Raw genomic sequence first — 24,333 nt, forward strand, 5'->3', positions numbered from 1 at the left:
TGGGTGGCAGCACCATTTATGAGGCTGTTTTACTGCAGGAGGGACTGGTGCGCTTCACAAAACAGATGTCATCATGAGGAAAGAACATTTTGTGGAAATACTAGATCAACATGACAAGACATCAGCCAGGAAGTTAAAACTTGGGCACAAATGGGTCTTACCAATGAGCAATGGCCCAAAGCATACTGCCAAAGTGGTTACAAAGTGGGTTAAGGATAACAAAGTCAATGTTTTGGAGTGGCCATCACAAAGCCCTGATCTCAGTCCTTTTGAAAATTTATGGGCAGACCTGAAAAGGCATGTGCGAGCGAGGCGGCCTATGAACTTGACTCAGTTACATCAGTTCTGTCAGGAGGAATGGGCCAAAATTACTGCCAACTACTGTATTGTGAGAAGGATATCCAAAATGTTTGACCCAAGTCATACAGTTTAGGCGATGGTACCAAATACTAATGAAATGTATGTAAATGTCTATCTTAATGAAAAATTGTCAAAAGAATAAAAATAAAAATCCTTCCTTCATTATTCTGGCATTTAGCACATAGAAATAATTTTGTTAATCCTAACTGAGACTGATTTCATGTCAGACAGTGACAAAGAAAGTGCACTTGTCTTTTTATATAGTGTATGTAAACTTCTGGCTTCAACTTTATTATGTGTACCCTAAAGTGCTGAATGTATATATGTAAAGTCCTGTATATATTGTGCATACCCTAAAGCGTTAGATGTATTGTGCTGTAGGTATTGCTGGTACCCTAAACTCCACTCCACATGCAGAATTGGTTTCTTTTAGGCTTAAACCAACTGGATTTCAGTATTGAACATGGCAAACCCAACTAGAGACACACGTGAGGTTAATTTTGTTTTTGTAATTGAAACATCAAAACATCAACTTGATAATAGAAAATAGAATTACAACCAATCCTGGGATCCACCAATCAGAGGTGAGTGTTATTGTGTAAGGGAGTTGTGTCGGCCGTCCTACCTGAAATCAATCTCTTCATAACTAAATCTTTTCATGCTGTGTGGATAAAAGTAAGAGCAGATGGCCTCCCTTTAGTCTGACTTTTGTAACTTCTGAACTGAACTTCCACCAACTCAGTGCAATATGAGTTTGTCTGTCTTGGCTTTTGGTCAAACGTGAAGAATGATAATGGATCCAGCAGGCCTTGATGTCCTAAACTTCAGCCTAGAAGTAACTTCTCTGAAGGTCCAACACAACCCGCTTTAATCTCAAACAGATGCTTTTCAAGGAACATCTCCGTGGAGGGCCGCTCCTGATAGCTTCCATTAAGATTTTGTCAGAGTGCTCTTTATTTAGTTGGCACTTTTAGAGGCAGTGCCGCTTGTGATAGATTAGTTCTTACCATCCGCCTAGACAAGATAGAGTGCACCAATTAACAGGGCTTTTGACAAATGGTCCTAGAAAGGGAGTTGAGTAAGAAGTGAGCGTCTGGGATGTTTAATATATGATGTTTATGATGATGCACAGATCTGAGAGGAGATTGGACTGGACTTAATTGTGGGCCTTAGTCACTGTTGGAAGTGAAGGATTTCACTATTTGTGCTAAAGTTAAATACATGATGCAGGGTTTAAAGCAAACCTATTATGCAAAATTTACTTTTTTAGAACTTTTAACCACATTATAGATGTTTCCCCTCACCATTTCTACTCTTAAAGTTGTATTTGGAGTGATTCATGCATATTTGAGAAATCCTTAACCATTTATTTTGAAGATGTCATATTGCCAAACAACTCCAGTTTTCACTGTCCCCAGTACATGGCCACTGCTTTGGACTTCTCCAATTTTATTTTCTTAATTGCTGATTTGGTAGAGTCACATAGTCATTTTGGTACAAATGAAATCCTCTGCTCTCTAGTGTGATGTGCAGCCATCATACATATCCATTGGTGGTGCCGACTGTGAAATGTCGGCTCCTGTTAAGCACAACAGTTTTTAACATGAAAGTCAGCAAACTTGTTTTTTATTAGATTTTTTTTAGATGAATATTACAAGTTAAAATATCCAAATTATAACATAATGATCCATGGGTGTCACAGATTATAACTGTAAAGCAGACACAAGCACAATATGTCTTCTTTAAATGAGAGTGAAGAAAAGTCATGTGATGTGGAAGCTGCTGGGCGCTCAGTCGCAGCCAACCGCAACAAATGCGCGGCAAAGTTTTATGACAACAAATCCTCCCAAAATGAAAACATTGTTTATTGGCAGTAAAAGCTAAATGTCTTGTACAGCAGGAGAATTCTAGTTGAACAAATGTGAATGCGGTGTGGTTCAGTGAGTCAGAGCGCAGCAGACACAACAGGAGCAGGGAATGCACCCAGCTTTTGTCTCAAAGAGAGGAGAGGGAGAGGAGAGGAGAGACAGAGGAAGAGAGAGGGGGGCAGAGAGGAGAAGTACAGCTCTGCACTGCACACTCATACAGCAGACACAACAACACATGATCAGATACACAGAGATATCCAAATGGGATGGTAAGTGATGATGTCATAATTGGGTCCACACTCATGCAGTATTAATTACTTTTTTTCTTCTAAATTTAACCAGCTTCAGTGTTTATAACAAAGCAGTTTAACATCTCACATGGTTAAAAAACAATAGGTTTACAATTACAATTAGGGGCAATCACAGACTTCCAGAGGTGGGTAGTTCTCAGGTACATTTACTTGATTGACTTATTAAAGAGCAACATGCTTTTACTTCTTGAGTAATAGTTTTATTATTCTCACTTGAGTAAAAGCTGTGGTTACTCTCCCCACTGTGAGTAAGTCTACAAGTGACTAAAGCTTTGTGTTGACAATATGCAATGATTTGAACATTTGTGTTTCTTGCACTGCTCCTTCAGATATGATTTAGTTTTCCTCATTCCTTTGAAAATACCATATTCTACGCACAAAATGGATTATTACGAGCATTAAGCCACGTTATAATGTTGTTCCTTCATCAAAAACACACCCGGAGTTGTTCTTTGTTTCATTCACAAATGAGTAAACCTGGTTTATTTGTCCAAAGCTCAAAATGCTCCATTCCACCTTGTGATGTCATGCAGTGGTAGTTAAGAGTGGTATGTTAATAACTACCTTTTGTTTGGAAGAGATGGGAAATTCCAGGGCTAACATCATTTAAATTCTGGTGAAGCCGTACGGAGTTTAAAAACACAGTGGAGAACAAGGAGAGATTTCTCTTTGAGGGAAGAAAATATGCAGGGTTTGAGTATTAAATGTGTGTGATTGTTACAAAACATCACTCCAGGTCTGTTTATGACAAGAAAAAAACTTCATGTCAGAAAATAGTGTACGTCAGATCAGAAAATAGTGTAAAATGGGCACTTTAATGTTTTGCTCTTCCAATTACATTCAATTGTAAACAGTGTTTCCCATTATATTATGTACTGTACTGTACTATACGGTTTGCAGAGGTCCAAAGTTATTCCTCACTTACCTTATGCATTTCGAGCATCCCAGAGTTTTGCAGTGATGGTGAAGCTAACAACAACTAGCATTCTATTGCATACTTCCTGATTATTGCACAATACACCTCTTTGTAATTTGATGCAGACAGCACTATTTTGACTTTTAGATCTGCTTATAAAATATATCTGTACTGGGGCAAGACACATTCTGCTCAAACACATGAGGAAAAACTGGATACATGCCCTTTAGCTCAACCTATTTTTTACTTCCATAAATAAAGCTTTTTACTGTGTTGCACGGATTTCTCTCCTTTGTTATACTCTCTCTAGTTGTCATGGTGACATTTGAGCCAGCAGGGGCAGTAGCGGTGGTTTTAGACTGACAGTCAGATAAGACCTGTTCTTGGACTGGCCTCATCAGAACACTGTCAGAAAGTCTTTAAGAGCCAGACAAGAGGCTACATGACAACACATTTAGCTTTGGCCCAGAGCGCTGCGGCTTCAGTACTGGACCAGCTCGCTTTCACAGATGAAGGCTGCGGAGGGAAAGTTCAGCCCAGTAAATGTCAAGTGTCCGATGGGCCAAACAAGCAGACAAGGCTCTCACAATCTGATGTTGATGCCAGTGTCAGGACTTGGACAGAATGCACACAGGGTTTATGGGGATCTCATGTAAATCAGGGTCTTCACTGAACTATTTACAAGGCGCATTACTACTGTGTTTGTTAGGGTTGCAACGATTAATCATGACTTCACCTATTGAAAATATGCATGCAGTATGTCCTAGCCCTCAGATCAACACAAACATGTGAGCACGATTCATAAGGACTCTGATCTGGATGGTCACCACCTACAGCCAATTGTTACGCAGTGCTTTTGTAGCCTGTGCAGTTCAGTGAGTGAATTCTGGAGGTTCTGAGCTTTTACATGAGGCCGGTCCATAAACTGAGAATGAGAAAAACTTGCGTGTGTCTTCTATCTGCAGGTTAAGGCACTGGCAACACAGATTCAGTCATGTAGTACCTTCCTTCAGTAACTTGTAGTATCCTGTGCAGGCCACATACAGTTGCTTTAAGCCCATTGTGCATCTCCATGGAGACAATAAAGTGAAAGTGACTACACTACACAAAGTTACAAGTCAGATCTATTTCTTGTGAGACATGACCTGCTTACATAAAAAGATGTGAAAAAAATGAATTGAAAAATATAAATAAGTTTAATGCAACACTGTGGAACATTCCAGGCAAAGCAATAACATCTACCTTTTACATAGTACAAGGTGCGTCTCAGTGCCAGGTCCAGGGCAATCGTATGCAGTGAGCCCATATTTGAGTGTGACTGACATTTTACATTCAAAGCATGTGAAATGGATAATTGAGACATAGTGCAGACATCAAATGACACCGCTCCCTCTGCGTCTCTTCCACAAGTCGATGCCTCTGTTCTACAAAGTCATCTGTCAGTGCTAAAGCCCATCAGTTGTCACGGTGACCCAAGACAGCATCCTCCGCCTCCCGGGGACCGACTCCAGCCAGGACTCTTCAGACCTAGCCACACTTTCTCTCTGACAAATCATTCCATCAGCCAATCAAAGGCCAGCACGCTCCGTCTCTGCTGCGGGAGCCGGCAAAGTCCCAAACATGAATGAAATATAGCGCTGCAGCTCCGAGGCAAGAGAATGTATTAAAATGGGCTGCGGAACAGAACAGAACTCCTGACTACATGCTGTTTTATGGGCTGCCATTTGTTACGCTGACAGGAGAAGTCGAGATTTCATATTAGCTTTAAAAATACAATATCCTCGCCCACATGTACAGGGTCCTATCGCTGGCTTCTTGTCAGCAGCAATATAGCAATATCTGTTATAGCCCACTCAAAACAAGGGGCTGGAGCTGCCTTTTCAAATCTGCCTTCTCGAGTTTGGAGGAATATTGTTGCCGCGACAACTGTAACTTTGGAAAAAGTAAGGTGCAAACTAAACTGACAAGTGTTGTGTTATTCAGTTGTGTTATACCTAAACCTATGAGAAAATATATATTGTGCTTTAGTAAGAATTCCAGTCAGTGGCTTTTGAGCAGCTATTAGCTATCTTAATATTTCTTATTCACTGAGAAATTACACTCACTGCCACCTCAGCCTTTGTTATCTTGGTCTACATCACCAGAGGTATAGTTCTCCCTAAAACAGACTGGTCATGTCTGAACACTGCACTGATATAAATAAATTTCTGCATTCAAACTACAGCCTCATGTGTCTTCTCTTCAACTCTCAGACTACTTCAGTTTATTCTACAATGGTCACTATTTCATGTGACGAAAATAAGATGAAAGATGCAGGTGTGGCATTAAACATAAATATCTCCATGGAATCAAACCTGATGACACCGAGCCAAGTTCCGGGTCAGATTTGCAGAAAGAATTATTTGTCAATCAAGGTATCATTTAGCAATGCAAGATCAAGAAATGTAATGCTTTACTGTGGAACATTCCAAACAGGTGCCATAGTGCACTTTTAGCACAGAATAATCCAAACCAGTAAGATCTCCACAGAAATAAGCAGGTGGCAGCTGGAAATGTGCATGTTTTCTACACTCACATGAGAAAAGTATATGGCAAATGACTGTTTATTGTTTATAACTTGGTGTTGGTTACCTGGTTACAAAAGCCCTTTCGTTGTGACACTACTAATCCTACAGAGCCTTACACAGCCTGCTTGATGTGGCTCTGACATTTAGCTGTTGAGCTGGCTGCATACACATTTGTGATGTCTGAATATATATTATAATAACATCATACTAATTAGTTGTTCTAAATGTGATATTTGCCATTTGCACTTTCTTGTACTAATGGTCCACTCCCGGTAACTGATAACTAGAACCTCTGACTGGAAAAAAATGGCCCAGAAAGCTGCTCAAATTCCTACTTGCAAACTGGGAGATGATCGGAGGACTCCCACTTCATACAAGTTAATTAGACACATATTACAATAATGATAATCACCACAAAAAGTGAATCTGAGGTTAACCAGCAGGACATTAAATCAGACAATATACTCTTATTTAACATGTTGGACACATTTTTACAGCATTTACATTTCTTTAGCCTACTGTTTAGCATTAACCAGACAAGTTAATTCAATTGAAATGCTCTGAGATTGGAAATTGTCACCTTTAATTGAAATATCTGACCTCTCAGTTTCCTGGAACGCAGCATTGTGCATTACTTAAAGATCCTGTAATATGTGAAATTGTCTCTTGTGAGTTTTTAGCCATGGCATAATTATGTTACCTCCTCAAAAACATACCTGGAAATATGTTTTGTTTCATTCACACATGTTTGAATAACCCTGGATTATAAGTCTCTTTACATCTCCAAAGCTCAAAATGCTCCACAATGTTCCACATTGTGATGTCTTGAAGCAGTAGTTTTCATGTTAACAGCTCCTTTGACCTTTTCTTCAGTAGCTATTCCAGTAATTCTCAGGCTAAAATCATCCAAATGATTCTAGTGAAGGTGTATGGAGTTTTAAAAACACAGTGGAGCACTTCCTGTTTTACCACATGACATCAAAAGGTGGAACAGAATGTCTCATCTTAAATAACACAGATCACAAAATAGGATAATATAAGCTCTTTAAAAATGCCCATTGGTGCACCTTCATATGTTGAGCAGAAAAAGCAAAGAACAGAATTAAAACTGACAATTACAGATGAAGATCCATTTTGAATTCCAGTATAGCCTAACGCATGGCTTCTTCCTCCCACTCTCAGTCTTTACACACATCTCCACATGTATAGCGTTTCTTTCAGATTCAACCGCTCTGACTGCAATGGGTAAAGGTCACATAACTAAAAGCTTTTCACTACATTTGATTTTAGCCCCTGGCCCGCTCCGTCTCGCTCCTGTTAGCTGCCGACTGCTTTGCCAACCCCTTCCTATGCTCTCATCTCCTTTCTATTCACGCCATTTTTGTCTTCTCCAAATGTTTTGTTCATTTGCACGTCCCTGTCACTGCTTTGAGCGCGCCCTTTTAATACAAGCCTTCGCCTGCCTCTTGAATGGCAGCTCATATTATATTCCAAATTGAATTCCGTCTTCCGTTCTTCCAGAGAGCTCCTGTGCGTGCATCCCGGAGCCAGGCTGAAAGCTTTGCCGACCTCCGCGTGACCTCTCCCTCTGCTCTCTGATCTAATCAATTCTTGGTCTTAAGTGTGGGTTCGGAAAGGAGGATTCCATGATTGCACACTGCAGTCTTTATATATTCATGACTATTCCCTGAGTCTATTAAAAAGACATAAGTTGTTCAGGTGGAAATCCAAATTGAAGTCTCTCCATGGCTGTTTGGCTCCGGAGCTGAGAGTGTTGGGTTGGTGAGAGAATGGGCAGATTAAAGGGGTGTCCAGGGGTAAGGGGGGGGTGCTTGTCCTGGCATGACTTTGGACAAGGTGCGGCCAGGAGGGAGAGGACTCACAGCGGGTTTTTATTAACTAGAAGGTGGGTCTAGTGTGCGTTTTGAGTGGGCTACATCGCCTGTTATACCAACTATGACAACTGTGGTGCATAATTGACCAAAGCAACGTGGTTTCTCTTGGGTTCACGCTATAACACACATTTAATGACCTGAAAACCGCATCAGACCTCTGTGGTGTCTGGGAAAAATAGACTTCTTGCAGATTCTTTCCGCAGACCTGCACCTCACCCAGACCTGCACTTGCACTCCGCCAAGGTTAGTGTGGCAGGGTGCATTGATTTTAATGAGTTTGGGAGTCTTGCAGGATCCGTGCGAGTCCCAGCTACACAGCACTTGCAGACAGACACCCGGCATCAAAGTGCAATAGTGGAGAAAAATATTCATGCATTTAAGTTTTTATGTAAAGACAGGTCTGGTCTGACGACAGACGGATGATTTTAAATGTATTGTTATATTGCACTTTGTCCGTATCAGTGTTGGTTGTACTTTATGGTTGTTGTTTCTTTACCATTGTTAGTAAGTGCTGTCTTTTACTATCGTTGATATTCATATTCCTGTCCTTACAATTGCTGGTATGTTTTTCCTTTTGTTGCTATCTAAAAGTAACACTGTACATCCAACTCATTGTCAGTGATCTGATGCAGTTTTTGCCATGAATGGAATGAATTTATATTTATATTTTGGTTCAGTTGAAAGGAAGCTTAAACTTATTTTCTACAGGATGATGTGGTGGGATTTAATATGTTTTCTTCTTCCCACTCCTTTTTCAGCTTAAATAGGGAGGATGGACAAGGCTAAAGCCGAAAATATTTCAAATTCAGTTTGAGGTCAAATGTGAGAGAACCATGGCCGTGCGGGACCATGGCTGAGGGCTGAGACTTGCAGAAGAAGCATGGACTTATCCAGCTAACTGTAAGGAGGGTCCGAATGATGCCCAGGAGAGATCACTAGATTACTCAAACATACATGGATGACATATAAAAGCTCTTCAGGCATGCTTTTGATTAAACAATGTTATAACACACTACAAAGCTCGGATAATAGTATAATGTATAATGCCATAATGTAGAATATTGAAGGCAAAGCAACATCTCCATGGAAACAAGCAGGTGAGGCCTTCCACCGGAAACGTTACATAGCACATCTTTAAGTAGTACTGCTTAACTTCAGCTATGCACTTGAAGAATACATAACTGTAGCTGAGTCATAATGCTAATTGTCTGCATTATCAAAGACCATTCATTTGTCAAGTGTTGGTGAACAATACCTCATACTTTAGTAGTGTTGTCTATACACAGACACATAAGCGCTACTTTTACACAAGCCTCTTAAATGGTCTTTCTTGTGCAAGCCTAAGCATAGCCTATTATTTGAAGTTAGCAAATATATATTCAAGAAGGCTCCTCAAAACATCAGTAACAGCAGAGACATTCATTAACATAAAGAGTATATGTCTGCGGATATCAAACACATAAACACAGTACTTGAGATACGTAATAAGCATGCATTCAGGAGCTGGCTTATTATTTTATTCAAATGTAGAATTATGAAGACAGCACTGTATGAGAAGAATGTTTTGACAATATTTACAGAGCACATACATACATTATATATATGAATTTATTGCACTAAAAACCATGCACTCTGACTGACTGTGAGCGGCTTTGATTCTTAACAAATGTCGTTCGTTTGGCTATAATTTTCCTCTGTATGGCATAAAATATATCTATTTCCATAAAGAATATTCCAAAATGTGAATCTGACTTACCACCTCCAGAAAGTTACATAGTATTACACTATTTGACAATTTCACCATAACAGTGTAGTCAGGGATCACGTCATGATTCCCCAGCCCTTTAGACAGTGCACGTATAAAAAGCCAGCTAACAAAGGAGACGGAACCTGTTAAAAACTTGCTGAGTTTTCACAGTAATTGTTGGTTGTTTCCATTGACCGACAGAGCCATGGACGACAATGTCAAACCAAATCATGCACTGACAGCTCCACACAGGAACAGCCTTTTTTTTTTTTCTTTTTTTTTTTTGCTGCAACCTCCCTCAGTGGAGATCTGTTCATTTGGAGAGCTCTCCCACATCGTGTTACGAGAGAGGAGAACGATGCAGCCCACCAATAGTAGTTTTTGTACAACAGAGGGACTGGGACATGTTCCCGATTCAACAATGGATTTGGAGATTTCTTATTTAGTGAGGTACATTTGGTTTCCTCCGTACAGTCTGTTCGCAATCTGTCCAAAGCAAAACACCAATTCATTATGCTCATAGAATGGAGCAATCCACTTCATCTTAAGGAGTAATTATGTAAGAATTGCGAGGAGACTTAGTGGAAGGACAGTGTGTCTATGGCGGTGTGTTACAGTGAAACTAAACCAAGGAGATGTAGTTGTGGACATGCATGTTGAGTTAGAGATGGACTATGCATTGTCTGTCAGGAGCAGTACACAGGGCAATTGCTGGGCTCCCATTCCCATGTCTTGAGCTTTTTGTGGTTTTGAGTACTAACTGAATATGTCAAATCAATTCTTTAGTGAGGACCAGACTCGTTCAGATTAGTTGTATATGGTGGTATGATGCTTAAAGAAGGGCATTACACTTGATTTTACATAATACCCCGTCTTTAATGCAGAATGTCAAATGCAAGATGTAGATGGTGGTTGTTAGAATGGCCTTCAAGGTTGCGTACCTAACCTTATTCTTGTAAATAAGTACATATAATTTTCGTTTTTTCCCCATAAATGTATTGTAAAAAGACTCTGTGACAAAATCAGACTGTTGTGCGCCATCTGCATCTGATTATAACAAATCTTATTAATCTCAAACCCGGAAGGCCTGGTGCAGACAGTACACCAGACAGTGCAGGAGGTCCACTTCTTTGCTGTGAAGCCCTAACACTACGCCTCGGGCCCCTCTCAAATGCACCTCTGATGGTTCCTCCATACACATTCCAACACTCCAGACTTGTGATTCATCTGGTGCTCCCTGAAGCCTCCTCGCTGTTTGCATTTTGATATCTGCCCTGGCTCTGTGAATGCATGACAGGCACAATAACAGCTGCGTGAATTGCCTATAGAGTGTCTCTCCCAAAATGTCCCCCATGTACAATGAGGTGACTCATCCTGCCCGGGCTACTGCTCCTCATGCTGTATTCAGGGCATGTGGACATCTGCAGAATCAAGCCTTCTTTTTTACCTGTAGGCTGTCTGATCATTAAACGCTAGCTATTTGTAAACACAGAGCCAAAGATTTATTACTCCATTGACTTATTTTGGAGTTTGATGCAATTAGGCCAGTCACAGCATCTTTAAATCTTTAAAGATGGGGTATCATGCAAAAACAACCCTTCAGATAGATATAAGGCAGTGTCCACCAGTGATCTGAGCTGAAGTGGGGAAAACGTCTTCACTCCTATAACTTTTTGTTCAGTTGACAGATTTGAGTTTTTCTTTACTCTAGCCCGTGTCAAACATTGTTCCACAGAATTATAAATAAATAAATACAATGAAACACAGTGCGCTTTCAGTAAAAATGTGCGCTAGCTTTAATGAGTCATACATGTGGTAATTATTCCGCCCATACAGCTCAGATGTTAACGTGCTAATATAGACAAGTACAATTATTTATGATCTGTCTATCGTCCACTGAACAAAAACGTGAGTTAGTACTGTGACATATAAATAAATGTCTGCAAATTGAATCCGTTTGAAGGTATAGATCAACACGGTAGTTTATTTATAATGGGTATGTATGTCCAATTAGCCGCCAATAAAGCGGACGTGCAGAGTGACGCATGCAGCTCATTTTGCTGCCGTGGTTCTGCTGTTCTTCACTGTATGTGGCAGATGCTATGGCTGCAGCTAACAGACAACAGCATGAGTCTGACAGGGATCTACAGTCCTCCATCTGGGTTAGCAGTGGTATAAAATACATTTTCAGCTGTTACGAGTAAGTTTAATAAAACACACAATGCATATTATAAGATTTTATGGAATTGCCTGTTCATTTGCTAAAGTCGTATTTTGAGTCATATCCATCAGGCTCTGTGCACTAGCTAGCTCAATCTGTCTCAAAGCTAACTTTTATTTTAAAGCATAAATATAAAATTTGCGACCTAAAAAAAATAAATAAATAAAAAATAAAACCCAAAAAAAACTATATAATATAAAAATAATAAATAAAAATAATAAATACATAAATAAATACATAAAGAAGAAGAAGAAGAGGAAGAAGAAGAAGAAGAAGAAAAATTAGCATTATCAATTTACTCCCATTGGAAGTACCCATGGCTCTGTACTTAGTGCAGTTCTTCAAAAATACACTGACACTTAGTACCAGAGAAAGCATAATATGTTTTCTTTGAGTAATTGAAAGGTTTATTGTTAGATCTCTCCCCATTCAGGACAAAATGTCACTAAAACTGACACCAGAAACTAGAAAAGTACTAATACATAAATAGTTTCACTGGCGTGATATCAATTTGGAGCTTGTGGATTAATGAACTAGCAATTCATAGTTTATATAGTAACTTGAGCAACTGGAAATATGTTTGATCAAATCCAGTAAAGCTGTAATAAAGTCGTAAAGTCCAAGATCTTGCACACACGACAAAGTTACATCAGCCCCCCTCCCCGTCCCCCCCTGGGCCGGGCCTCACAAATGCCAGGCTAAATTGAGATCGCTAACAGTTTACACCACAGTGACATTTTCCAGCTGGCTTTGCACAAAGGTCGCCCCCCCACCTGAAGGCACCAGACCAAGGGAGGAGAAAGGGTATCAGCCCCATCATTCACCTTCCCCATTTGAAGGCACCAGACCAGGGGAGGAGAGAGGGAAAGAACCTTACATCCACCCTTCACTTGAAAACACCAGACTAGGGAGGAGAGAGGGAAAGAACCTTACATCCATCCCTCACCTAAAAACACCAGCATAGGGGAGAAATGAGGAAATGACCCCCATCATCCACCCACCACTTGAAGGCACCAGACCGTGGTAGGAGAAAGGAAATCAACCTCAGCATCCACCTCACCTAAAGGCACCAGACCAGTGAAGGAAAGAGGAAATCATCCCTCGCTTCCAACCCCTCCACCCCCACCTGAAGGCACCAGAACAGTGGTGGAGCAATGAAATGTGCCCTACACCTCCAGATCCTCCACTGGCTGCAATGGGAATGCAAACTGCCAGAGGAAATAGATGCTGTTAGCGCCAGAAGCTAATGTTTGGTTTTAGCTGAACAAGAATATGATGGAGGGTGTGTGGTGCCAGTGGACAGATAGCAGCTCTTTTATACCGCCATCAAAGGCATAACAATACACATTAAATCATATAGTTTTTATGGCCCACCATCAATGTCGCGGGATTATCGGTGATTACAGAGCAGATTTGTGCACTTAGTTTTGGGAGGTTCCACTGACGCGGCTCTGGATAGACACCAGACGCGGTGTAAAAAAGGCTTTCAGACTGACATAACAATCCTGGCAATCTCCCCCTCTAGCGTGCCAGCTCATAATAGGTGTAATCTCAGCCACTAGTCAATCAATAGATGAAGGAAAAATATAACCTGCCAAGCTAAGGCTTCACTAGTCCATTTGTTCATTGTGGTTTCCCATTAATGTGTCCTAAAGCAGCATTTTCACCTCTGACAAGAACGATCAAGTGCATGTGAGAGTTTTTCTAATTATGACTTGGTTTGGTGGGATAGTACCAGTCAAGGATCAGTTTGAAGAAAAAAAAAAAAAAAAACTTGTAATGAGAAGTGCAAGAAGTAGCTGTGACTCCTGAAACGGAATATATATGTCATCAATACGGGAAAATCCATCCAAAATGCAAAGACAATTTACACACAGAGAAGGCATTTTTAAGCCGTCATTTCACAAAATAAAGGTTTAATTTATTTCCATTAATCTAATCATCTGCTTTTATAAATCTAGTCATAACTAATGTGCAAAATACTATGTACTCCCTTGGTAGTGCAGTTTAGGTGCTCTTGTGGCCACCTCCTTGGCACCCTGTTTTTAGAATTTTTTTTGTTTTTGTTTTTTGAGCTTCATTTTTAACATCATTACTTTTACTTTGGTGGCGATGAAACACAATTTTGTTTAAATGTGACGTAAAAATGACAAATAAACAAATTCAGTTTCATCAAATGTATACACGTTTTACACATTTTTGGCCCTGGTTGCTAGGTAACAGAACTGGAATTACCTCTACACATCTTGCATCAAACCAGGAAGTTCAGGAACCAGGAAGAATATAAACCTCACTACCATTTAAAAATATATATATTGACAAAACTTGGCATTTTGTTAGCAAAATCTGAAAAAAAAGATACAAATACTGGTAACAATATTTTAGAAAAGGAAAAGGGAAAAAGGGGAAAAGTACTCTGACCTGTCAAATGCACTTTAACTGATGTGGATGTGATGTGTGCATCATGTTATATCTTCTACATACCCCATGTGGTGCAGATGAGTGGAGCTGGCACATGACACATGTTTGACGCGTGTTCCAGAGTTTACTCACATGGAGGGACTGTCTGCCAGCACTAATCCTCCACCGTCTCCTCCGTTTCCATGGCACCACCAGCACTAAGTCTGGCACGAGTCGCACTTCCTCTTCCCTGCCCAGCACATGTGATGTCTGTGGAGGCCTGCTGTGAGCTGTGTAAGGTAATTTGATCTCATAAAAGACACGGCCATCTTAAGAGTTTCATTTAAGGGATTTGGAAGAGAAAATGCCACCGCTATTTGTCAGTCTATTAGCTGTGGAGTGCACTTATTAAAGGGACTATGGGGGTATTCATTCGTAAGATACAACAGATTTAATTCACCGTGTCACCTTTTATCTGTCAAAACACAATCGACATGCATGAAATTAATATACATCTCATGAGGTTTGTGAAACTGTGGTGTGCTTTGTGTTTTGTATCATGCTTTTGTGTAGGAGCATGAGTGAGGTAGGCTTCTATAAAAAGTAACCTGGGGATCAATCTCATTAAATGTATTATACTCTTCTGATTTCATGGCCCTGGAGAAGATTCTCACAGCGTTACTTTGAGCCCCGGTCCTATGGTTAAGAAACACTGCTATAAGATACACAAAATCATATTCAATACAAAGAAAAATGTGAAAGGAAAACACTTACTCTATGTACATTCTGATTCTACATCTGAGGGCTCTTTTACAGTCCTTTCATTTTCACTGTCACTGACCTAGAAAATTACTCAATAAACCTCACCCTGCCTTGTATGAACAGGTGAAAAGAACTGTGTGTGCGCCAGACACATTTGGGTAACTCTGAGGGAAACCAATACATCAAACTCCTCGTGCATAATAATCCTCCACAACACTGAGCCCCACAAGTGAACAGTTTGTCTGTGTCTGCCACTCCTGACTGTCTGCACCACCACTCTGTATTTAAGACGACACAGATGGTGCTAGGGAATTACAGCCAAACATATTTATGACTTACACTGTGTGATAGTCCGTTCTCATTCACGTCTGCTGGTAAGTGGCTTGTGCAGTGAGAACAGAGGCTAAAGGTGGAGGAGGCTTGAATGCCGCGCCGCCTGGAGATGTGGCGTTGCCGAGCTGTGCACAAATGTAGCATGACAGCCGTTTGATTCCAGTGGCTGCAAGGCGTACAGTGCATACTAATTTGAGTATGTGTGCCCACGCGCCCGCAGACACGCACATACACACGCGCAGTTCCCGTGGCGACGGGCGCGTTTGAAGGGCACATGCCGCCCGCCTGTCTCCTGGGTGTCACGTAAACGCAGTGGCACGGGTGTCATCAGTCTCAGTGACAGGGACAGTCAGTGGAGCAGCACCGCTCTGTACTCCATCAGAGGAGACAGCACAGCACTCTAAATACAATATCACTGTCAACAGGTTCATTCACTCTGCACTGGGAAGGACACATTATTCTAAATGAGATGTTTTTAATTTGGTTTTAATCATATTCATCATTTTCCTCCCCTGAACTTTATTTCATTCATAATAATTCTTAGCAAACATAATTGTTAGTAATTATGAGTGTAATAGTAGATTCGGGAGTGAAGTATAGAACCAAGTTAATCTACAAAATTGTATCTTTTATCTTATAAAATCTTCAAAAAAGCCACCACAATTTATACAATTTAGTACAGCGTATAGTAGGCACCCAGGAACAAGAATATATATGAATAACTCAATTTTGAGAAAAATGTCAGATAGAACTTTATAGTTCTGAGGAGATGACGTGTTATTAGGTTTATTAGGACGGCAAAACTCCACACTGCTGTTTTTTAAGAGCTGTGAAAAGAGCTTGTAAACTCTAAAGGTGAATAATTAGTATGATCAAAATGCATGAGGTAACAATGGTACAACTGGAGCAGAAGGAACCTTTTGTTATTGTTTTGCATGCTCATTTCTGTCTGGTTAAAAGCAGGGCGGGTCAGTGAATGCTTCGACCTGGTTACTCTGTTCACACCTGATGTTTGGAGAAGGCAGTGTGTTCTTTCATTAGAGTGTTGTTCCTGGCCTGATTGTGCACCAAACTAAATCAAACTTCATTTACACGATCAAACACAGAGTTTCAGTTGGGATGAGGATTAATTCAGTTGGAACATAGGCATCTTTTAATGTCTATCCCTACAACTACAATCCAATCTACAACACTAGAGTATTTACATCAGGCAGGGGTCCAGTATGGAGCAGTTATTAGCTCAAGCTGGGAAAATTACAATATTCTAACCATAAATAATATCTTTTTGAAATATGGTTGATTCATAACATATATTTTTCTATGGAAATGACATTTTGTTCAGAATTGCGCAGGTGCTTAGTAAGCACTCCCTATGTGGCATGTCATTAATCAGAGCAGGGGCCAACCAAAAGATCATTAAGTATTACTAATTCATAAAAGTCACTCTCAGATCTGGTTCTGGCAATTTATTTATTTATTTTTTCATTTAATTTCATTTAAAATGAATGTAATGTATGTGTGCATGTATTAGGACTGGGTATTGCCAAGTACCTCACGATACTGTCGTGCTCTGGTATACTCCACATTTCTTCTGGCTGTTTATTTTGTGAACACAAGGGCTACTGTAGGCTGTAACCCACATCAAAACAAGAGCAAAACAACAGCAGTCTCAAATCACTAGATCCAGTCTTCAAAACCAAACAGTAACTGACAAATAAAACCTTCACATCAAATTGTCAGCATAGTAACCAAGTGCCACACACAAAAACAGTCACATTAACAACAACAACAACAACAACAACAACAACAACAACAACAACACATAAACAGTTACAAGAACAACACACTTGTGTTGACTCTGAACTAAACACAAAATATCAGATCATTACTAATTGTCTAAATCAGTGTTTTGATTTTGCAGAACAACAAAATGCACTGGAATGTTATGTCCACACACACGTTTTCATCCAGGTAGATTAAGCCTTAATATTGACCTAATGAGAAGGTCGAAAATCCAGAATAATATCTCTCCGAATTTTTTATATATATTCATATCAGTCTGGTCAAGCCCGGTCACATGTGATCGTGTAATCACATTTGTGTTTTGCAGTGACATGAAATGAAGGAGCTCATTGGTCACCTGTGATTTATAGATAAAATCAAATGTATCTCAGCTCACAACAGTGTTTAGTGCTTTGCTCATTAATGCTGCAGAAATGTGATTTTTTCCCCCCTTCCTCAGTGATTTCCCCCCCCCCCCTTTATTTTATGTCTGATATGGATCATGGATGTGTCGGATTAGCTAATCCAACAGTCAATTACACCCATTGAAAGGAGTTTCACCAGTGACCAGACTCACATTTTTGTAAAGTATTGAAGAATTGTGTATTCTGGACTCCAGGCGGAGCAGTTAAGTGTATAAATCAGCAATTTATGAATTTATAAGTGTCATGATGAGTCACTCTGTATCGATACAGGTATTGCCAAGAAGTCCGGAACAATGTATATTACTACCTTGATACTTTTAGTAAAGTCCTAGTATTTATTTATTGTAATTCTGAGAGGCAAGCAAAACTAGAGCTGAAACAATCAAATGGTTAAATATGACTCTCATAGTACAATGTAACAGGCAGATAGTCACTACTCTGGTATAATTGTGCCAAACTTTCAGAGATGAATAGCTCCATAAAAGTCGAACTGCTACATTTGAACAGCAAAGAGATAATGACGTTTCACTGAATACAATTCTATTTTTATTCACAATTACCAGAAAAACAGCTGAACTTAAAACATACTCAAAGTGTATTAAGATTGTGACTCGTATTGGGAGGTGTATCAAATTAGAAATACTTTATTCATTATTCTCAGGAAATTCTTTTTTTGTAGAAGCTCATTTACAACAACAGCAAAAGCAACATTAATTCACACATTAAAACATTGACTCTGCATTAAAGACTCTTATTGCAGCTGGAACAAAAGTCCGCTCTGATTTGAATTGTGACTAAACTGTTGTTACATCCCTAAAAAAAACAAAAAACAACTGCAATTAAATGTGATCAGATGAAGGAGAATGCTCAGTCTGGTCTGATCTCAGGAGATAAGGGCGTCGCTTTTATGCTCCGATACGGAAAACAAATCGTTTTTCAAATTCTTTTGTGCCCTCAGCTATTAAATTGCTAAATTCTAAGGGTAGTGTTTTTTGAGGTTTTGCACTGTTTTTATGTATATTGTTCTTATATTGTGCTTTGAGTTCCACTCGTGGATTGCAATGGACTAACACACTGTGTGTTTACGTGTACAATAAAGTTTTCTGAATCTGAATCTGAATCTGAATCTGAGATAAGCAGGGATGTGCCTGGTTCGTATTTGGATGTGAAATGTTGTGTGTTCTGCCTCCGCTCAGACCAGTACATAGCACATACTCCCTTTAACAACCCAAACAGCAGCAATGTCGGTGAGGAGTGCAGTGCAACATGTGCTAGCAGCTAGCTCATCCACTTCCATCAGCGCCTAATCAGAACTCTAGCCGCACTCCGCAGCTCTCATCAAATATTCGTTATAGAAAATAAAAATCATAAATTAGGATTCCCATCTTTTGGAAAATGGGTTTTACTTCTCCTGCTGATTTGCATAAGTGAAGTGACAGCTTGCCCGTACCGCGCCAACGCAGCAAACAGCGCTCTTTCTGATTTATTCACAAATATTCATTTTTAGCTAGCATCATAAACACCAATATGAGCGGGCAAAAAATGAAAAACAATTTCCTTCTGATAATTGCTCCAGCTCCTCTAGAGAAAGTGCCAAATGCATCGGAATGGAACTTTTAGCAATGCGTACAGTGTCTCAGATTTGTTTTAACAATTTAGTATTCCGCTTTTGAAGAGTAATTTCTCACGAGATTGTAAAAGAAAAATATACAATACATGCTCTTACATAGAACACTGAATGGGCAGTGACATTACTTTGTTAAGATGGAGGTTCTTGGACAACTCTGTGACTTAAAAGCACCTCTCTGTCAGTCTTTGTCTCATGCAGGTAGTGCTGCTTTAAACTAGTGCTGTCACAATACTAAAATGTCAAACTTGATGCTAAGGAATAGACTCAATACTTGATATTCAATACCAATTGCGATACCTGGTGACACTAAAAACAATCATACATTTTTAAACCATAGTACTTTCTTTTATAGTCCCGTGTGGCCTTATATCTGTGTAATCCCTCAGTTGTAGGTTCATAGTGGTCCATGGGTGTACACTAGTCTATGTGTCTTTTATTTATGAAAGACACAGCTCAAGATCATTCTAACGATATTCAGGAAAGGTTCATTTCTGTCCTGTGAAGGTGACTTTTTGCATCAGTACTGACTCAAATGTGTATCTAGTCTTGATACTAGTTTTAATATTGATTAGTTTCTGATTTTCACAACTTTTACGGATGATGATGCATTTAGAAAGAACGCAGCACTGTGGAGAGTTGGAGAGCCTTGAATTTGATTATATAGAATTATGCTAAGCACATAAAACTCCCCTTGTCATACTCTAACAAGTTAAGTGGTGGTATGGCATTATAAAACCATAGTATTTGCAGAGCAAAAATTCCCTGACCCTAGGGACATTTTTCCTCTGAACACCTTGTAGCTGATGTCCCTGGGAGTGTGATGTTAACTGTTCTGTCACACATATTACCACCATCTGACTATAAAGAACTGATTTAGCTGGAACTACAACAGGTGAGCTGATTTGTGCTGTTAAATACGTTTCTTACATAAAATTACACTGACAATCTAGCATCATTAGTGAACAGTTTTTCAGTTAGTCGCATTCACCATTTTTGATGAAAGTCAAACTCCTAAACAGGACCATGATGCTCGGATTGATCACAGGCTCCTGAAAATGTGTTGTTTAAATCCGTTTTGTGTTTTTTATTGAGTTTTCAGATTATCTAAAAACTTTTTTGACAGTATTTGCTAATCTGTGCATTATGTCTCTATGGAAAGTACTGAACATTCCACCAGAGAAATACATGTACAACATCTAAGGCTTGACTGTAATCTGAGCTGTGCTTACTCTGATCAAAAACAGCTGGCTTAGTTGGAACTACAACAGAAGAGCTGATTTGTGCTTTTAAAGAAGTCCTTCTCAAATAAAATTACAGTCACAAACTAGCTAGCATTATCCAACAGTTTTTTTTTCAGTTATTCACACTCACCTTTTTGACAAACAGGACCATGAATGCTTGTATTGATCACACACTCCTGAAATGTGTTGTTTGAATCGATCTAACTTATCTGGCTGTGTTTGCTGATGTGTGCATTGTGTCACCATGGGAACTGCTGAACATTCTATCACAGAGATACATGTAGAACACTCCCAGCGTGATGTCACTGCAAATTATCAATAGCTAACAGAAAACTGTGCTATGTCGGTGCTCACTTTGGTGTTCAGATTCACGTAGTACATGCTGATTCCCGCCTTAGCCGCGATATGTGCTGCTCCTATAATATGATAAGACGCGTCTAAGCCTGGTGCTACTTCGTGGATAGTATCTGCTGTATCTTCACTATCACATTTCGTTGCTGTCTCCTTCGCTTTGAGCTGCAGGCCGAGCATCGTCCTCCCCACTCTCCGATCAGATCAGACTTTTCATTTAGCGAGCGGCTTCCTGTGAATCCAGAGCAGCCCCGTCCCAGAGGTGAAGCGTATTCTCTCTGCATAAATCAATTAGACTTTCATTTCCGTGGTTTTTCACTCTGTGGCAATCCTGATAATTCCCAACCCTGTGGTGGCTGAGGGCAATCACACGGATCATGTCAAAAAAGTGGGATTTTCTGTGTTCCCGCGTTTGTTCCACTGCCAATTATGTTGTTCCCAGAGAGGCTGAATGGAGCTGGCTGGAACTTTCTCTATTAATCTCTCCAGTTCATAATCATTCAATTACATGAAAATATCCACAGGAGAGGGGCCAATATCCATAAAGTTCAAATGAAGTGGGTTAAATCACCAGGGACAGGAAGAAGGGAAGAAGTCTGTTTCATTTACTGGGAGTTAGACTGCTGCTGCTGCACCATAACCATGTAAGTGAGACTATTAAGGCCATACTTATATTGTATGTGAACAAAAGAATGTGATAGATCTAATCAACATTTAATTTATATGTAAAGGTAAATTTCTACTTTGAGACATGTTCAGTGAGCTGAGTTAATCCAGATTGACTGTCTGTAGAGTATGTTAGAATGTTATTTGTCCCACAGTGAGGGAATTTCAGGGTCGCAACACAAAATACAAGAAAGTCAGAAGAATAAAAGACCTGATCTGTGATTACCATGGTCTTTTAAGTGTTTATGTTAATATTTGGAGATTTTGACCAACTAAGAAGTGCAACGTGTACAGTTCAAAGGACGAACGTTTAGGACTATTGGAGAGTGTGATTTGAGAAGTTTTTTATTTATTTTTTTATTAATTATTTTTTTTATTTATCCATGGCAGCCCTGTTTAGATACGTCTCTCAATTTAACCATAACTTTAAAATATACTATGACCAAGATTAAGATACAAAATAAAGAAAATAAATAAATACAGCACAGTCTGGTCAGCGCTCCTTCCACTGCAGACCAGACAAAACTCGGACAATCCTTTATTTCAGTGTCACATTGGAAACAAACAAACTCATCTGTCGAGTTGTTGTTGTTGTAATTATTTTTCACACACAAGCAACCATGGCTGTTCTGATGCAGATTAACCGCTTGTTTCTTTGATTGACTGATCCAGCTGTCAATCACATCTATCAGTTCAGTTCATCTATCAGTCGGTGAAACTGGGTTGTCTTTGTTCAGAATGTGAAAAGTGTCATATTGACTGGCCTGACATTCTGTGGAAGAGGCTCCGTAATCTAATCTCTCATTATGTTGAATCCTCAATGCTCAGAAATATTGCATCTACCAAGAACATGCCCTTGTAAAATCATTCACAACGCCATATAAACACAGATCTCTACACTTGTCCCATATTGTTTCTGTACTAAAGATTCTATGGCAGATTCAGCAGCCTGTTTTTAGTGAGAGCAGATGTTGAATGACTGAAAGGAGCGTGTCAATTATTTATCTCCTCGCTTGTTTTATTTTAGGTTCCTGCAGCTGAAGTCGTGTTTGTGCCAGCAGCCAAACTCGGCTTTTCGGATCCTCAAATGCTGCACTGTCCTGGTGAGGAGAGGGTTTGTCTGGGGCACACCATCACTCAAACTGTCTGCAGTGGGTCCAGTGGATTTGTGTATGTTCTATAGGTGCAGTTCACATGACATCACAGTCTAAACTGGCCATTTGAGCCTAAGCAGGTCAGAATTCTAGAGGGGGCATTAATTACACTTCTATGGGGTATTAACTGCTAACACATAACATATTTAGCTCACCATATTACCATTTATTGTTTTGAAAATTCTGTATTCACCATAAACAACATACTAACATGTTTAATTGTTTTCAGTTTAGTTTCGTCCCCCCTCCCTAAAAGCACTATCACAACAAAATCTATGCACATTTTACTAATGAAACTACTGCATCGGGTTTGTGAAGTTGTAGTCTATTGTTTTGTATCATGCTTTGGTATATTTATGTAACACTGTTGTACAGGAGAATTTGGGTTGAACATTGGAGAAAATACAGCTAACACTAAGGACGGTTTGAACAGAGCCCAGGAGAGATCGCTAGGATACTCAAACCTGCATGGATGACATAAAAAACACTTCAGGGATGTTTCCCTTTAGGCTGAAATTTCACAATAGTTTTAAAAGGTTCTCATTCAATCTCAATGGCCTAATTATTCTCAATTAAAAGTCAATTTGTTGACATAAAACACAATGATACAGTACATGGCCACTATAGCCCCTGCTATATAATGGGCATGGGAAATAATACAGTTCTTTTTAGGATTGATACGATACTAAGTATTTGTGGCATTCATTTTTAAATCCTAATACTGATCTCAATACTGGTCCAATCCAGGTCCAATTTTATGGTTGAAGGTATTTCAGTAAATATAAATAGATATTTGCTGGCAAATCTAGAATGATATGTGTCAATATACCTGTCACGCCCGTCTCCACGAGGTTCACCAGTGACCAGACTAACATCTTCATAAAGTATTGAAAGTGTATATTCAGCATCCCAGGCAATATAAAATGTATATATGTTTAAAAAATAGGCTCTTAAGGACAAGTACAACACCTGACACAGATGGGTAAATCCAAAATGCTGCTGGAAAAGGGTTTTGACCCAAAACAATGAGCAGATGGCCCGAACATGTCTAACATTCACGCTTAGCCTTAAAATGTACTAAACTTAAATATTATTGATATTTGTACAAGTGTTGACAACCACATTCGTACTTAGTCAGTCTCAATACTCTACTACTCCCGCCCCTACTACATACTGTCAGAATACCTTTGAATGAATGAATACCAAGTTATCATCTTAATAAATGTAACATTGATTTAACTCTGATTTGACACACACCCTGCCCTCCATCTGAATGTGTGCCACAGTGTAGACCTGCTGTTTGTGCATACCTGTGAGTTGTTTTGGAGTTAGTTCCTGTGTTAGTCCAGCCCATCACTTCCACAGAGTGTTGTGCTTACAGCATGTATCACACAAGGTGGGCCCAAAGGTCAGTGCGCTGTCACTGTGCCAGCCCATTACAGAGAGAGTAGACTGGGCAAAGCGAACGCCAGCGCATCTATAGAGTCTCCTGCACTGGAACCAAATCACCTGCACTGTATCAGCCCACCCTATGGACTCAGGGGGACTACGGGAAATGATTTTGCTGCACATTCAATAGGGCAACATTTGGCATTTACAACTGCAGGAATGTCCTTTAAAACTGGGGCCAAAAAAAAGGGAGCCCTGGACACATTGCACATATATTGATAATTGGAACTGGCGTCATTTCTGCCAGCGTGGCCA

The 24,333-nt window shown here is 39.7% G+C and overlaps 1 protein-coding gene across 1 annotated transcript in view; it reads right to left on the reverse strand.

Moving 5' to 3' along the window:
- The window catches only part of LOC117382938 (pro-neuregulin-3, membrane-bound isoform), a 598,115-nt gene that overhangs the window by 311,464 nt on the left and 262,318 nt on the right, over nucleotides 1–24,333 (reverse strand). The window lies entirely within an intron of this gene.

Source organism: Periophthalmus magnuspinnatus, chromosome 15 (assembly GCF_009829125.3).
Source record: "Periophthalmus magnuspinnatus isolate fPerMag1 chromosome 15, fPerMag1.2.pri, whole genome shotgun sequence".
NCBI lineage: Eukaryota > Metazoa > Chordata > Actinopteri > Gobiiformes > Gobiidae > Periophthalmus > Periophthalmus magnuspinnatus.